The following is a 16,149-nucleotide window of genomic DNA, read 5'->3' on the forward strand; positions in this document are numbered from 1 at the left end:
CTAGATTTGAAGCTTTCGTGACTGCAAAGATTCATATTCTTAGGTGTTTTCGGTAAAGTCACGTAGGTAAAACATTAAAATTAATAAAAGTAAAATAAAATAAAAATCACGACGTTTCGGAGGCAACACAAGCTTCCGTCTTCAGGTGGAACCGTCACATCCACGACAGCTGTATCAAGTAAATGAGAGATTGCAAGAGCTACCACTCCGTATATATAATGGTTGGAGAGGGGGGAAGGGCCAAGTACGGCACACTTTTTATTCATATGGTAAGGTGAGGCTTAAGAGGGTGAGCCTTTGTTATGGAGAGGTACGGTTTGTGACTCAACCTGGCCTCCACCCGACCCAGCCGAATGAATAGATTTGTCACGTGAACGAACGTGAACGCGCATTGCCGATTGCCGCGGTGTGTTGGGGAGCGATCGACGTCGCTTAACAATTCGGTCCGACGTTTCGCTGCCGGTTCTATCCAGCAGCATCATGAGGCGATTGCCAAGAGTGTGTTACATCTTCCTTGGCAGCGTTCGTGTTTCTGATCCGTAGGTCATCGTGGGTATTGGGCACTGCGATTAAAAACAAACTCTTCCATAGGCACACTGATATGGAGCTTTGAATGCTGAAATGCAGTTTTACAAAAGAATTCGTTGATAAAAAAAATGGTATTTATGGTTTTGATCCAAATCCCAGTCCACCATTAATAATTACCTTCGACATACAATATAGATGACCTGTTGTCCATTGCTGCTGCGAGTAATGCCAGTTTTTGTTTTAGATTTGAAGCTTTCGTGACTGCAAGGATTCATATTCTTAGGTTTTTTCGGTAAAGTCACGTAGGTAAAAAGAAATAATAAAATAAAAATCATAGAAATAAAATGATAAATCACGACCGTCACAGCTAAAATGACTATATCAACTGTATACTGTATCAAGTACCACTTGATACAGTAATTCTAGCTGTGACGGTCCCACCTGATGACAGAGACTTGTGTTGCCTCCGAAACGTCGTGATTTATAATTTTATTTCCATTATTGTTTCTATTATTTTTATTTTATTATTATTTTTTACCTACGTGACTTTACCGAACAAACCTAAGAGTTTGAGTTTTTGTTTCATAGCTACTTTACAGTCGCTCCTCACTCGGGATGTTACGGTTCAATAATCCTGTCGATTAAATCAACTCTCACACTCTTGGTATCTGCATTTAATTGTGTATTAGGGCACCGCAGTGGTGAGATGTTGACTCCCTCGCCTGGTATACAGGATGTCGTGGGTTAGATTCCGACCCTGACATCTGTATATTTTAGAGTTTGCATGTTCGGCCCGTGGTCATGCGGGTTTTTTTCAGGCTCCTCGTTTTTTTCCCTCCACATATAGATTCAACATGCGTTTCAAGTATTTGGTTGCTATACATTTCCACGTGATGAGCCACTTCGTTGAGCTATCATTTGTGGCCAGTCGCTTCTGAAAAAGAGCTATATAGCTCAGTGGGCCTTACCTGGTAAAATAAATTAAAAGTTAAATACTTTAGTTATTTTAAAATATATAATGTGTTATTAATGCAAATCATATGCTACTTTACAGTTAGGATAATGTAATACAAGTGAAACAAATCATCTGAGACTCACCATAAAAACAGAGCCGATTCCACTTGCCAAAAATCAATCGATGTTTGAATTTGAACGGTGACACCAAATCGTGACAATTCATCAGATCGCCAGGTGGGTGAACCCGTCCCATCCATGCTGGAGTGCTGATACCAAATCCGGTGGGTGTCCCTGGGAGGTTTGTCGATGTTGACCCCCGTGGAGTGCCCTTGCAAAGCTTGTTCCGATTCTGTCTACATCCAAATGCCTCGTTGGTGATGAGGCACTGGGAGCCACAGTGCACTCCCCAGTAACCATTAATGGTCATCACTCATGCCACCACGATCTCCACGGCCACAGCTCTTCAGTGCTACCTAATCTCATTCCCCATAGACCAGCGTGACCTCATTTATCCTGCTCTGCTGGGACATCTCATCCTTTCCCGTGTAGCACCTGCCGCACATGCGGGCTGCTTACCATGCCAGGCATGGTTGCGCGCGCCTGTAATCCGTGGGAAGCAGCGGGGGGTTGGCGGATCACGCTGTGAATATGTTTCCGAGCCTCCTGTCTGCAGGGGCAGGAGGAAATAGAGTGAGCTTGGTTGATTAGCCTGCCTGTGTAGACCTGTTGAATGTCCTTCCATTGCACCCGTGTGTGTGTGTGTTTTTACACACGGGCATCCTAATATCCTCCACCGCACATAACCCAATTTGAACTCTCCTGAAAATATGTTCAGACTCAAGAGAATCATTTCAGCTTTTTTTTAGCTCGAATGAGTATTAATTGCCCCTTTCTAGATTTGAAGCTTTCGTGACTGCAAGGATTCATACTCTTAGGTTTTTTCGGTAAAGTCACCTAGGTAAAAATAAATAATAATAAATAATAATAAATTACATAATAATAAAATAATAATAAACTGTTATTTACTGATACAGTAAATTTCGCTGTGACGGTCCCACCTGAAGACGGAGACTTGTGTTGCCTCCGAAACGTCGTGATTTAATTGAGTTATTTTCATTTATTATAAATTTTTTTTATTATTTTTTTTTACCTACGTGACTTTACCGAAAAAACCTAAGAGTAATTGCTCCTTTCTCTGTTGTTTACAACTCTGAGTGATTGCTGGAAATCTTCTTCCTAGCGTTGTTCCCGCTGTGGCACAGGGTCCCCTTTTCGGCATTGTCTTCTCCATTTGGCTCGGTCCAGGGCATCTTCGGGGGATGTGTTGACCGTCTTCATGTTGCTGTAAATGTACATCTTTTACTCGCGTGATATTCTCTCTGGCTCTTATCCTGCCACCCGGTTATTTCTTTCTTATCGTTGTCCTTTCCATTCACGGTCCCATCCCTGTTAAGTTAAAAGTATTTTTGCCGCATACTTCTCAATTGGGATTATACACAGCATTGCGAGTGCACTTCCCTCCTCCATCGTACACACGTCCCACCCAAGTGATGTCACTTTGCCATGGCCCTATTCTGAACTGCCAAGTTGTGTATCCTATCCTTCCACTACACTCCTACATTCAAAGGCCAAAGGCTTCGTATCGACATTGAGCAGTGGACAAATCCGCTTTGTGGTTTTTTTTCTGGTTTCTCACGAAAGGGACCACTCACCCTGCCATCTGACACTGAAATTGTCTGCTATGGAATTATTGTAACCAAAATCACCAAAGTTATAAGTACCTCGAACTCATTCGTGGCGAGTTCACCTGGACCACAGCAGCTTTCAATTCGGAGTGCCTCTGCGGTAAATCCACTCTTACATCGACACGTGTGTTGCAACAGGTTCTGTATTTTGTTTTGGAAGAATTCGCCGATCCATCCAGTAGCACGGACATTCCTCGTCCCAAAACACACATTTCCAGAAGACCGATTGTTGACACTTCTGCTCTGTTGAAATGGCCAACCGCGGCCCATCAACAACCCACTCCCGCGCCTAATCTATTCAATTTGCTTCACACGTGCGTCCCTTGTATACAAAAGGCAACGACCAACTTGGAGCAGTTTGTCATGTGTAGGTTGCCCTCTGGACAAAGTCGATGATAGTTTCTACACATTCATCATCATCATCATCAACAGCCATGAGCAATCCACTGCTCGATGAAGGCCTCGCTCGAAACGTCGCCATTCCTCACGGTTCCGCGATGCGAGACGATTAAATATGTCGTCGCTAAGAAAATGAGAGCATGAAAGCAACAGCAAGTGAGGGCTTTGCACTTCAGAATGTGAGGATTGTGACATATCCATGGTCACATGGGGCGATATTAAAGTCCGTTTTTGTTTTATTTCCCTCCACACGCTCTCCCTCCACACGTTTTCTATCAGTGCTCCCAAATGCAAATTTCTCGTTGAAGGGATCGGCCAAACTTTCTCATTGCAAGACTCCGGAGGAGAAAAAAAAATAAACAAAAAAAAATGGTTGTGGCTCAGCGAGGCTTTTCTGGAAAAGGGATTATGAATGAGTGTATTCATCCTTGGGGAGGGGGGGTAAGGGGGGGATTATAAGCGCGAATGTTGCATTATTTTTAATGCAATATATTACAATTGCAAGGATCGCATTTTTCAGGCATTGTGTGGGATTGATTTGTGCCGCGTGGCACTGAATAATGAATGGCAGTGCATGCACAGCTTTGCATTTGCAATAAAATGTGTCACGTGCTCTGGCATCACAGCTGTAAGTACAGTACGGTATTATTTTGCTTTTGGATAAAAACTACTTGGATTTTTTACTAATAGGGTTTTTCCCCTTTTTTCTGGCAACAAAACTGACACCTTTTTGTGTCAGTTTTGTTGCCAGAAAAAAGGGTAAAAACCCTATTAGTATATTTTGGTACTGGCAAGAGAGGTTCCATGATGTACTTGGATTTTGTTAATAATATACGAATTGAATGTACAGCAATGCAAATGATTTGCTTGGGAGTACTGCTCCGTAGAGCCCCTTTAGAGAGTAATTGGTTCACACAGAACAGGCGTCCTGGTGGGAGTAACCATCATTTACTCCACCACACGCGACCTGGGTGGACAGAGGTGGAGGTAGGATTTTGTTTTTAAAGATTCGCTTTCATTGTTTGAGCTGCCACGCTGGGAGATCAAAACGACGACCTCAGGATCGCAAGTGCAGTCCGCGAACGATTAAGCAGCAGCAGCAGCTCCTGCAGGGGATTGTGTTGCAGTGCATATCCATTGTATTTTTGTTTGCTTTTCCCAAAGAAAAAATTTTAGTTTCTATAAAAGTTTACCGGGTATAAATAACAATAATTCAAATGAATGGAATAGAACGAAATACCGATGAATGGAATATGACACATGGTTTGAATAAAAATATATAATTTAGTGTTATTACAAGTTAATGGCCTAACAGTGAAGACAAATACAATTAAATGTTTTAACCAGACAATCTGAAAAATATTCAGTATAAATGGGCCTCAGAATATTTGCAAAACCAATAGCTTTAAATCCGAAACTCATCCCTAGCATCAACGATGCAGAAGCACTCTATACACGAGAAAATTGGACACGGCTCTACTTCGTTTGGCACGTGAACGGCGTAGATTTGTTACCCCTGTGAAGACACCTGGGTTTGAGCTTCCACGAAGCTCATGGGCCACCCTGAACCGCATCAGCACAAACCATGGCAGATGCCTTATGGAAAAATGCAAAACTAAAAACTCTCCAGTAGTAGCGCGCGACCGTGGTCACCCAGAACGGACCGTAGAACGTTGAACGATGCAAAGGTCGATCCACAAATAACGAGGAAAGAGACTTCATCACAGCGTGGCACGACTCCGCTACTGCTCCTGACGCGGTTGTCTGGCTTGAGCATCTGAATGTAGAAAAAAATGTAGTCGTTGCTCTGGAACTATATCAGCGGCCATACGAAAGAAGAAGAAGGGAAAAAATAAAATAATATTGATTTATATTTATATTATTTTATTATTTCCCTCATACGTGACTTTACCGAAAGAACCAAGAATATGAATCCCTGCAGTCACGAAAGCTTTAAATCAAAAAGAAGAGATCCATTGCTCGGATCACAGGCCTATCCCTTTGGTCACTGCATGGAGCAGCACCGATTTTTTTTGTTACTTTTCAAGAGTATTTTAAGACGCCATAAATGTGACTTGATCAGTAAAAGGTCAATGTTGGTAATACGTAAACCCTTTTTTTTGTTCTTTCGGTAAAGTCACGTAGAAGATGAATCCCTGCAGTCACGAAAGCTTTAAATCGAAATTTAATACGTAAACCGTTTAACTCACCTGTTAAAATTCTAACAGTTTCTTATATATATTTGTTTATGCACAGGCCTCCTTCACTGCCCTGTGGCCGTGCATTTCGCTGCTCGTGTTGGGACCTTGTTTGGGTTGAGTAGCAACGTCATTGTTGGTGGCCCGGTGGCTAAGGGAGAAAGAAGGTCTACATCAGAGTCACGAACCTTTTGCAATTTCATCGTGTGGAAAAATAAATACGAAGAGCTTTTAATTGTAATTATTACCCTTGCACTCATTTGCTGTTGTTGTTGTTTTACGACTTAATTCTAGATATGAAGCTTTCATGACTGCAAGGATTCATACTCTTAGGTTTTTTCGGTAAAGTCACGTAGGTAAAAAATAAAATTACTAAAAGTAACAATAGAAATAAAATTAAATAATAAATTAGTGATTTATTTAATAATACGTGACTTTACCGAAAAAACCTAAGAGTATGTTTTACGACTTATTGCACTGTGCACATTTTCTCTTGCGCTCAGTTGCCCCTCACCTGATGCAAAGTAAAGTTTCACGTACGGATGTCTAACGACGACTTGACACACTTCTGTTGAGATGGCACTTCATTGAAGACACGTTGTTGACGCTTGACATCAGGCGGAGACCCCCCACTGCAACAGCCCCGAGTCTCCCGCGCATCTCCCCCTTTTATATACCGGCCAAGGCCACGCCCCCCTTCCAGAATCTTCTCGCTGAATCTGGACGTTCGCTCCACCGGAAGACTCCACCGCCCTCCACCTTCCTCTTCCGTCTCCCTTCTCGAGCATTCCCGTAGCCACCAGTCGCTTCGCACTCACAGCTGATACCCCTGCGGTCATTACCTCCCGTGGCCACTAGTGCATTCGCACTGCGGGCTGACTTCCCCATCATTACCTCCCGTGGCCACTAGTCCCCTCACACCGCATGCAGGCTCTCTTGTCATGGCAGATGTATGAATGGAGATCTGTGACCATCTTTGAGCACCGTAACATGAAATGGGTGTCCCATGAAATTATACTTTCGTGAATAAGAAGAGACGTGGCTGGTGAAGCGTTCCGTTTGTGTGTGCTCCTACTAAACGGTCACGCGGGAGGGCACGTAGAGTCAAATAAGAAACGCAAATAAGCAGTTTGTTGTTCTCCACTCAGTGCCAAAACAAGTTGGCAAGGCAGTCCATGAAGGAAGCCTCAATATCGTTTGTGGGTTTTTCTCGACAAGAGATCATGCTGCTGTGGTTTTACAGTTGGCACACTTCTCATCCGTTAAATCTACCCGCGTGGCAGTTGAAAGGACACCGCGGTGGATAGGAGATGTTAACTACCTCGCCTGGTATACAGTGGGTTCGATCCCAACCAGGACGCCTGCATATTTGGAGTTTGCTTGTTCTCACTCATGGTTGCGTCGATTTTTCGTCCAGTTTTTCCCTCCACATTAAAAATCATGCGCTTAGAGTATTTGGCTGCTATGAATTACCACATGGAAGCAAGTGGACTTCGTTGAGCTATCATTTGGGGCCAGGTCACTTCTGAAAAAGAGCTGTATAGCTCAGTGGGCCGTACCTCGTAAAAAAATCTAATAGTTTAAAAATATAAACGCTGCAGGTTTCTTAAACCCCCCCTCCCCCCCACAGACACCTCTCTCCACCCTGCAGCAGAAATCAGCACAGTGTAGTCAGGTCACGTGTGGTGGGGTAAAGTGTGGGCACTGCCGTGGGAAGACACGGTCCAATTTCGCTCTCTCCAGGGACTCCCTGGCCAGCAGTGCCGTGAGCGAGATGCTGCAGGACTGCGCCTTGAACCCCCACTTCACTAAGTTAATGTGCGTGCGCTGGCACGTACTGAATACACGCGGTTGTACGTGCAGGCTCACAGCACCCACCCAACCCACGTGCGTTGTAACACTAATGTGGCCGGTGTTAAACAACAATCGGCGTTATGGATTACCGGTTTCAAAGGTCAGGATCCAGAAACCGTTTCCTGTAGAACGTTTTGAATGAACGCAGCATTTGTCACACGTGTGCGTGCGTGCAGGTAGTTGGAAATCGAACCCCGGGCCCCTGCTGCTGTGCAAAGACAAAGATACCCCATATAGCCTTAACAGACTGTTGGGGAAAGTGCTGTTATCGAGCATCTATCACTATTCGCAAAAGTAGACAATTGTGTACCGATTTCATAGCTCAAACAGCAATGTGTAACTCATGCCTATGAGTTACAAATCAGAAGAACGTTTCCTGTGTCAATTAAAACAATGTAATTGGACTACACTGCAGTGACAGATGGCTTCACACAAACCACACAATTCCGCTTGGACGTCACCAAATCAAGAGGTTGGTTTTGCACGAGAAAAATCCATCATTGTAAAATAAAAATAAAACACTTTTCATTAAAAAGTTGCCGCTGTATCAGAAGTCCGCCGAGTTGGATGAATCAGGGCGAACTTTCCATAAGTTCGGCGCCTTCCCGTCAGCAGCAGGAAACATTACAGGGCACTTACCTGGGAGCGTGCAATCTCAGAATTGTCAGGTGCGATGAATTGCGACGCCGTCGCACACAACGCGCGTGAAACTGCCGTGTGTGCTACTTCCTTTATCTCATTCATATTAAAATGTCATGTTTTACAAATTCACTTTTTTTTAACATCGATGGGCTTGCAAGGATGCAGTTCTCATAGTGGAACTCGCCCGCCTCCAGATTACTTTCCAAGTGCATTTCGCTTGCAAGTGATTTAGTGACTGCAAATAACCACAGTCCGCATGAAAGATGCACCTGTGTGTGTGTTGAACTTCTTTCGCACCGTACGTAGCCACATCAGTAGGTTTACACTTTGAAAGTGTCACCCTGTGAGAATGTGTAAAGTAGAGGCCGACCGAAATTCGATTTCGGTTTCGGCGTCGAAAGTTGGCAAATGGACACCTTCGGCATATCATCTTCTTGGTTCTTTCGGTAAAGTCACGTAGATGAGAAGTAATAAAATAATAAAAATAAAACATAATAAAATTATTCTCACGACGTTTCGGCCACAACGCAAGCAGCCGTCCTCAGGTGAAGAATGAAACACCACCAAGCTTGGAGCGTATATTTAAGCTGGGTTGGAGGGGGGAATAAGAGCGCCTTGACAAAATAATTTGCATATCAAGAGGAATTTAGCATATTTATGGGAAATGCGTAGGAGGTGGGCGGGGGGTTTCAAAGTCATATTATGCCCGTGAATTATGCAGGATTAGCAGCATCAAAGGGATCCAACTTTCGGCATACATTCGGTTTCAGCCGAAAGTCAATTTTTAACTTTCGGTCTGGTTTCGGTTTCGGCCGAAACTGATATTGACTTTCGATCGTCCACCGAAGATCTATTTTTAGAATATAACGCTAGTGCTACGTCTATCAGCCGGTCAGTCGGCGCTCGGCAATCCTATGCGATAGGCTGCATACACACACACACGTCTGCAGCAGCAGCAGCAGCTTGTGGTCTGGGGGCGTCAATAAATGATGTCACGCACCTGGGTGGGGTGGGGGGCAGCGACTGCGTAGCGATTCACGCACTGCGGTACGAACCCGGCGGCCCGAGTTCGATTCCAGCTCACGACCGGTGACGATTATTTGAACCGGTCCTGAGCCTCCTCTAGGTCGACTCAGCCTCAAACGAGTAAGTGGTGTGGTATGTCAACATCGCCACTGGGGAGACAAAGGCGGCCCGCCGTGGTGGATTTAAGTCCCGCGCGAAGCCGGGTAGTAAAGCTAGTATTTCATAAATCTTGTGTTCGGTAACTTCGGTTATATAGCTTTCTGTTTCGGTCTTGGTCGAAAGTGAAGTGAAACTTTCGGTTTCAGCTTTGGTTTCGGCCGAAAGTCAATTGTTTTACTTTCGGTCTGGTTTCAGTTTCGGCCGAAACCAGAAATTTAGTTTCGGTCGGCTTCTAGAGTACAGGACGATGACACTCGCCCATACTTTGTTCGTCCGTTCGTTTCTCAGTCCGCTTGTCCTGGTGAGGGTCGCGGCGGCAGCGTGTTGAGTGGCGGTCCAGACCACCCGTTCCCTGGAGGCAGAATCTAGCTCTACATTACTATACACTATACACTACTATACACTACACGACTACACTATACACTACTACACTATACACGAATATACAAGACACTATACACTACACTACTACAGTGAGGGAAAAAAGTATTTGATCCCCTGCTGATTTTGTACGTTTGCCCACTGACAAAGAAATGATCAGTCTATAATTTTAATGGAAGGTTTATTTGAACAGTGAGAGACAGAATAACAACAACAAAATCCAGAAAAACGCATGTCAAAAATGTTATAAATTGATTTGCATTTTAATGAGGTAAATAAGTATTTGACCCCTCTGCAAAACATGACTTAGTACTTGGTGGCAAACCCCTTGTTGGCAATCACAGAGGTCAGACGTTTCTTGTAGTTGGCCACCAGGTTTGCACTCATCTCAGGAGGGATTTTGTCCCACTCCTCTTTGCAGATCTTCTCCAAGTCATTAAAGTTTCGAGGCTAACGTTTGGCAACTCGAACCTTCAGCTCCCTCCACAGATTTTCTATGGGATTAAGGTCTGGAGACTGGCTTGGTCACTCCAGGACCTTAATGTGCTTCTTCTTGAGCCACTCCTTTGTTGCCTTGGCTGTGTATTTTGGGTCATTGTCATGCTGGAATACCCATCCACGACCCATTTTCAATGCCCTGGCTGGGGTAAGGAGGTTCTCGCCCAAGATTTGACGGTACATGGCCCCATCCATCGTCCCTTTGATGCGGTGAAGTTGTCCTGTCCCTTTAGCAGAAAAACACCCCCAAAGCATAATGTTTTCACCTCCATGTTTGACGGTGGGGATGGTGTTCTTGGGGTCATAGGCATCATTCCTCCTCCTCCAAACACGGCGAGTTGAGTTTATGCCAAAGAGCTCCATTTTGGTCTCACCTGACCACAACACTTTCACCCAGTTGTCCTCTGAATCATTCAGATGTTCATTGGCAAACTTCAGACGGGCATGTATATGTGCTTTCTTGAGCAGGGGGACCTTGCGGGCGCCGCAGGATTTCAGTCCTCACTGCGTAGTGTGTTACCAACTCTTTTCTTGGTGACTATGGTCCCAGCTGCCTTGAGATCATTGACAAGATCCTCCCGTGTAGTTCTGGGCTGATTCCTCACCGTTCTCATGATCATTGCAACTCCACGAGGTGAGATCTTGCATGGAGCCCCAGGCCGAGGGAGATTGACAGTTCTTTTGTGTTTCTTCCATTTGTGAATAATCGCACCAACTGTTGTCACCTTCTCACCAAGCTGCTTGGCGATGGTCTTGTAGCCCATTCCAGCCTTGTGTAGGTCTATAATCTTGTCCCTGACACCCTTGGAGAGCTCTTTGGTCTTGGCCATGGTGGAGAGTTTGTGAACAGGTGTCTTTTATACAGGTAACAAGCTGAGATTAGGAGCACTTCCTTTAAGAGTGTGCTCCTAATCTCAGCTCGTTACCTGTATAAAAGACACCTGGGAGCCAGAAATCGTTCTGATTGAGAGGGGGTCAAATACGTATTTCTCTCATTAAAATGCAAATCAATTTATAACTATTTTGACATGCGTTTTTCTGGATTTTGTTGTTGTTATTTTGCCTCTCACTGTTCAAATAAACCTCCCATTAAAATTATAGACTGATCATTTCTTTGTCAGTGGGCAAATGTACAAAATCAGCAGGGGATCAAATACTTTTTTCCCTCACTGTGTACACTATACACTACACTATACACTACTACACTATACACTACTACACTATACACTACTATACTATACACGACTACACTATACACTACTACACTATACACTACTACACTATACACTACACTATACACTAATATACTATACACTACACTACTATACACTACACTACTATACTGTACACTACACACTAATATACACCAATATACACTAATATACACCAATATACACTATACACTACACTACTATACACAGACTCGAGTAGCTCTTCCTGGGGAGAATTCCCAGGCGTTCCCAGGCCAGCCGAGCGACATCGTCCGGCCAGCAGCGTGTCCATGCCTATACTTGATCAGTCATTATCTATTTGTCACATTCACTGGATAAGTGGGGGGGGGGCAGCTATTGGCCCCGGGTCCGGGTGACTGCTCTTGAATTCACCGCTCGTTCAACTCCCGCTCACTCATTGCAATTGTTTTCCATGGGTCAGCCGATTCCTCTCCTCCTCTGACATTGGCGGGTTGTGATATGAAGGGAAGCGAAATGCCTAAAAATCACTTTCCTCGCTCTCATTGGGGGCTGGCGAGAAACTTTCAACTACACTCCGATTTAGAAGTCACCGTTTCAGTGGTTCTCAACATTGTTTTTGCCTCCCTCCCCCAGCCCCACTTTTAAACGTCTTCAAATTAGGATTAAAAACAAAATCTATAAATTACATAACGTACAACAGCATCGCTGGCTGCATACGCACGGATGTCTGTCTGCAGGAGACTGCCGTGCCCTTTGTTTCGACGATGTATCCCGTAGGGCAGCGGTCCCAAACCTTTGTGGCACCAGGGACCGGTTTCGTGGAAGACAATTTTTTCACGGACCCGGGGGGGGGGGGGGGGGTCATCATTAGGTCTTTCCCCCTTTTCAAAGAAGCTCTCCAGCGACGTTTGTTTTTTTACTCATTGTGGCTAGGGGTTAGAGCTTGTGGGCTTACCAACACTGTGAGTGAGACGAGTGCGTAGTGCGGGAAAGATGCGCGGAAGGAAGTGGTAAATAATAAAACAATGGGGGCGGGTTCCACGCGCGGACTCACCGCTCTCACCTCCTGCTGCCGTGCGGCCCGGTTTCTAACAGGCCACGGGCCGGTACCGGTCCGTGGCCCGGGGGTTGGGGACCCCTGCCGTAGGGAATGCTTTCCGCAGCCTGCTGGCATTCAAAAAAGGTGAAGCCGCTGCACCATCTGAACACGTGTTTGGGTGGAGCAGCGGCGCAGGTGGCCACATGAGTTTGACGCCTGGCTCACGTGAGTTGCGAATCATATCTGAATCGATGCTGGGCCTCCCCTTTGAACAACCCACACTCACCAGCATGGTGAAGTATGGTCAAACAACCGCCAGTGTGGAGTGACCTCCCATGAGTTGGTTTGACAAGGGGCCTTAAATTACCATTGTTATACGTGTTTTACAAACATTTACTTTCAGATGAAAACTCTGCGACCAGGAATTTGACTGGTTAAATAAAGACGGCAATTCCTCGTTTAACGCGGTGGATGCATGCCGCGTTAGGCGAAAAGCACGGTTGGGCGAAGAATTACCGCTCACTGAATCACATTTGCAGTATAAAAAAAAATCAGCCTGCAGTCATCCCGTCGCGGGACAAAAAAGTGAGACGAGGGTTACACCGCCGCGTACCGTATTGTTCCACGAATGATTGCATCATTCCGATCAGCCGCACAGCTCAAGAAAGTAGCCTGTCGTCGACCGCTCAGGAACCGCTTTATAACAGTACCCATTCCGCGTTACAACACTGCACATTGCGCGTTATAACGGTTCCCGTTCCGCGTGACGTTCTGCGTTTATAACGGGCGCATTTCCGAGTTGTGCGAAAAGTGTTCCCGAATGGAAGAATTGCACTATCGCGAAAACGTGTCGTGTGAACGCCGCGCATTAAGTGAGGACTTACCAGGCAGCATTGTATAACAAACTCAATCACCTCAATCGATCGCCTTACGTGAAGCCCACCGCTTGCCGTCCACCTCTTGTGAAACGTTAGCATCAGTGTGGTATGCACCACCTCCTGGCACGCTTCAGTGCTCAGCATGCTCCCTGACTGAGCCAGGTTTGCACGGATGGGTGGAAGGTTTAGTTGCCAATGCTGGTGAGTTCGTAGTTTTTAGTAAAGCCCGCAGATTGCGATGAGATGAAAGATGGAGAGGACGGTAAACAATGTGGTGCATCGTTCACGGGTGCACCCTATTGTGTGACAAGTGGCACAGGTTTCTTTGGCAAATTAGTTTCAACATAGCTGTGTTAATGATAGATAATTTAGGAAAATAAAGAAAATGTAACATATATATACCGTATATGTATAGAACGAGTCATTAGTTTCCCATGGAGATGGCCAAGCTGGGCAAAAAAAATGGGAAAATAATGTCTTGGTTTATGGCTAAGAAATTAACAAAATGGAAAATTCAAGAAATGTTTAATGACACAGGAGCCAAGTTGTGTTATCGTGGTCGAGGATTGCCGTATTTCACCTTAAGGCGGAAACAACAAAGTGCGATCCTTAACTCCCTCGGCCCCTGCCCACGCGGCAATGAGTTGACCCCTCTGGAGGGGGTGTACGAGTAGGCCGAACGTCGATCCAGAGGGGGGATCTTGAGCCCCCTTTAGCGGAGAGGACCTTCCACCAACAGTGGCTGCAACTTTAACATTTTACGGTAATGCCTCGGTCTACGTCGGGGCGGGTGGGGGGATGCGTTCCTGAAAGGTGCGACGACAAATATTATAGAAGCGACGTCCAAGCAAAGCGATTTACAGGGTCGGAGGCGAACGGCTGAGAGGCGATGGATCCGAGGAAGTGGCAGACGATGCTGTCAGCGACGTTAAGTGTGGGTGGCGGTGTTGATAACGTGACGACGTATTAGCGGAACGGCGTAAAAGGGGGAGAGAGAGAGACGCAGATCTGGGTATTAATGTACCACATTTTATTCGCGCGGATACAAAAAAAAATGTTCAGCGGTGTCATTTCGAGGAAACGCGATCATTCCCCTCCTCCTCCCCCCCACCACCAACAACACCTCTGAGCTCCGTTGTATCAAAGCTGCCATTGCGTCTCTGCTGGCAAGGTCGGCAGTAACCAGCCCGCGATCCCTGCTGTTGGGTTCCACTGAGCCTGTACAACAGCTCCCACTGGACTCCGAGAAGGGCCAGACCGCCGGGCAAGCGCGATGACAGCCCGCGGTGTCCTTGTTACATATTTATGCATCGTCTCTACGAGTACAACGTTGCTCGCAGCGGGGGTGTTTGTCTGTTTTTTCATCTTTTTCGCCCCTCAAAAGTAATTTATGTAACGCGAAAGAAGCATAACGTGAGTCATGCCATCAAGTGACTTTGCTTTGTTTTTTGCGTATCAAAAAATGCAATGGCGAGTCTGTATTATTACTCACAAAATGGGTTGACGAGTTTTATATTTTTTTTTAAGGAACGTGTGCGTGTTGAAATATAAAACAAAAGATTTCGCTTTTATTTGTATCGTTTTTTGCGTTTCAAAAAATGCAATGGCGAGTCTGTATTATTACTCACAAAATGGGTTGACGAGTTTTATATATATAAACTTTTTTTTTAAGGAACGTGTGCGTGTTGAAATATAAAACAAAAGATTTCGCTTTTATTTGTATCGTTATTATTGATTGGGGTGTAACTGCTTAAGTGCTTAGCGCTCTGTCCTGTAAAGCCAATGACATGAATGCATTCCTGGCCACAGATTACATCAGCGGTGAGTGATGTCTGAGTCAGATGTATTTCTGTATTATTACGATGGTTTTTATTTTTCACTAAATTCTTAGGAGATGGTCGCAATATTTCAGGGATCTCAAAACACCATCCAATATTGCTGATGAGACATTAAACAGTGCACTGCACTGACCAACCAACCCCATGGCGACATTGATAAAAAAATATCTCTCTTATCACAACGTCTTTAGGCTATCAAAGTGATGAAGATTTCACCATATTTTATTTATGTATTTACACTTTAACCCCAACTCATCCCAAATCACGTCGTCAGGTTTGACTGCGACACCCAACCTTGGGCATGTGACTGAGTTTGGGTTCACGACGTTATCGGTTTGAGCACAGTATGGGTATGAGGCATTATGGGTTTTAGGATGGGGTTCATTATGGGTTTTAGGATGGGGTTCATTATGGGTTTAGCATGGGGTTCATTATGGGTTTAGCATGGGTTTCATTATGGGTTTAGGATGGGGTTAATTATGGGTTTAGCATGGGGTTCATTATGGGTTTTAGGATGGGGTCTTGCATTATTCGGTGGGGTCGAGTATCGGTTCTACTCTACTTTGGTTTCAATTGGAATCACTTTTGTGCAAGCAATCACTCGAGCTCTCGATTCTTGCTCCAAGCACACACCCAGCAACATCTTTATTTGACCACGATACAACTCTCTTTAGTATCATCATGTATCGCTCACAAACTAGTTATGTCGCTTTACCAGAGCAGTGCTTAACACACCTGTACTGAACTATAAACCTAGTCACCTGAGTTTGAGTCTCTGCCTTGTGATTAATATAAGTGCCGAGTGGTGTCTTAA

The 16,149-nt window shown here is 45.0% G+C and overlaps 1 long non-coding RNA gene across 3 annotated transcripts; it reads right to left on the reverse strand.

Annotated features, from left to right (window-relative positions):
* Nucleotides 1-3,392: 3,392 nt before the first annotated feature.
* Nucleotides 3,393-6,459, reverse strand: LOC133345756 (uncharacterized). 3 transcript variants are annotated; one of them, XR_009755480.1, is made up of 4 exons: nt 6,342-6,459; nt 5,840-5,978; nt 5,294-5,442; nt 3,393-3,753 (listed from the first exon to the last, which is right to left on the reverse strand). It is a non-coding gene; the product is annotated as an uncharacterized LOC133345756 (long non-coding RNA). The 3 variants fall into 3 exon arrangements; XR_009755479.1 differs by lacking the exon at nt 3,393-3,753 and having other exon boundaries at nt 4,415-5,406; XR_009755478.1 differs by lacking the exon at nt 3,393-3,753 and having other exon boundaries at nt 4,415-5,442.
* Nucleotides 6,460-16,149: the final 9,690 nt, after the last annotated feature.

Source organism: Lethenteron reissneri, chromosome 23, assembly GCF_015708825.2.
Source record: "Lethenteron reissneri isolate LAM-NWPU_2019-01 chromosome 23, ASM1570882v1, whole genome shotgun sequence".
In the NCBI taxonomy this organism is placed as follows: Eukaryota; Metazoa; Chordata; class Hyperoartia; order Petromyzontiformes; family Petromyzontidae; genus Lethenteron; species Lethenteron reissneri.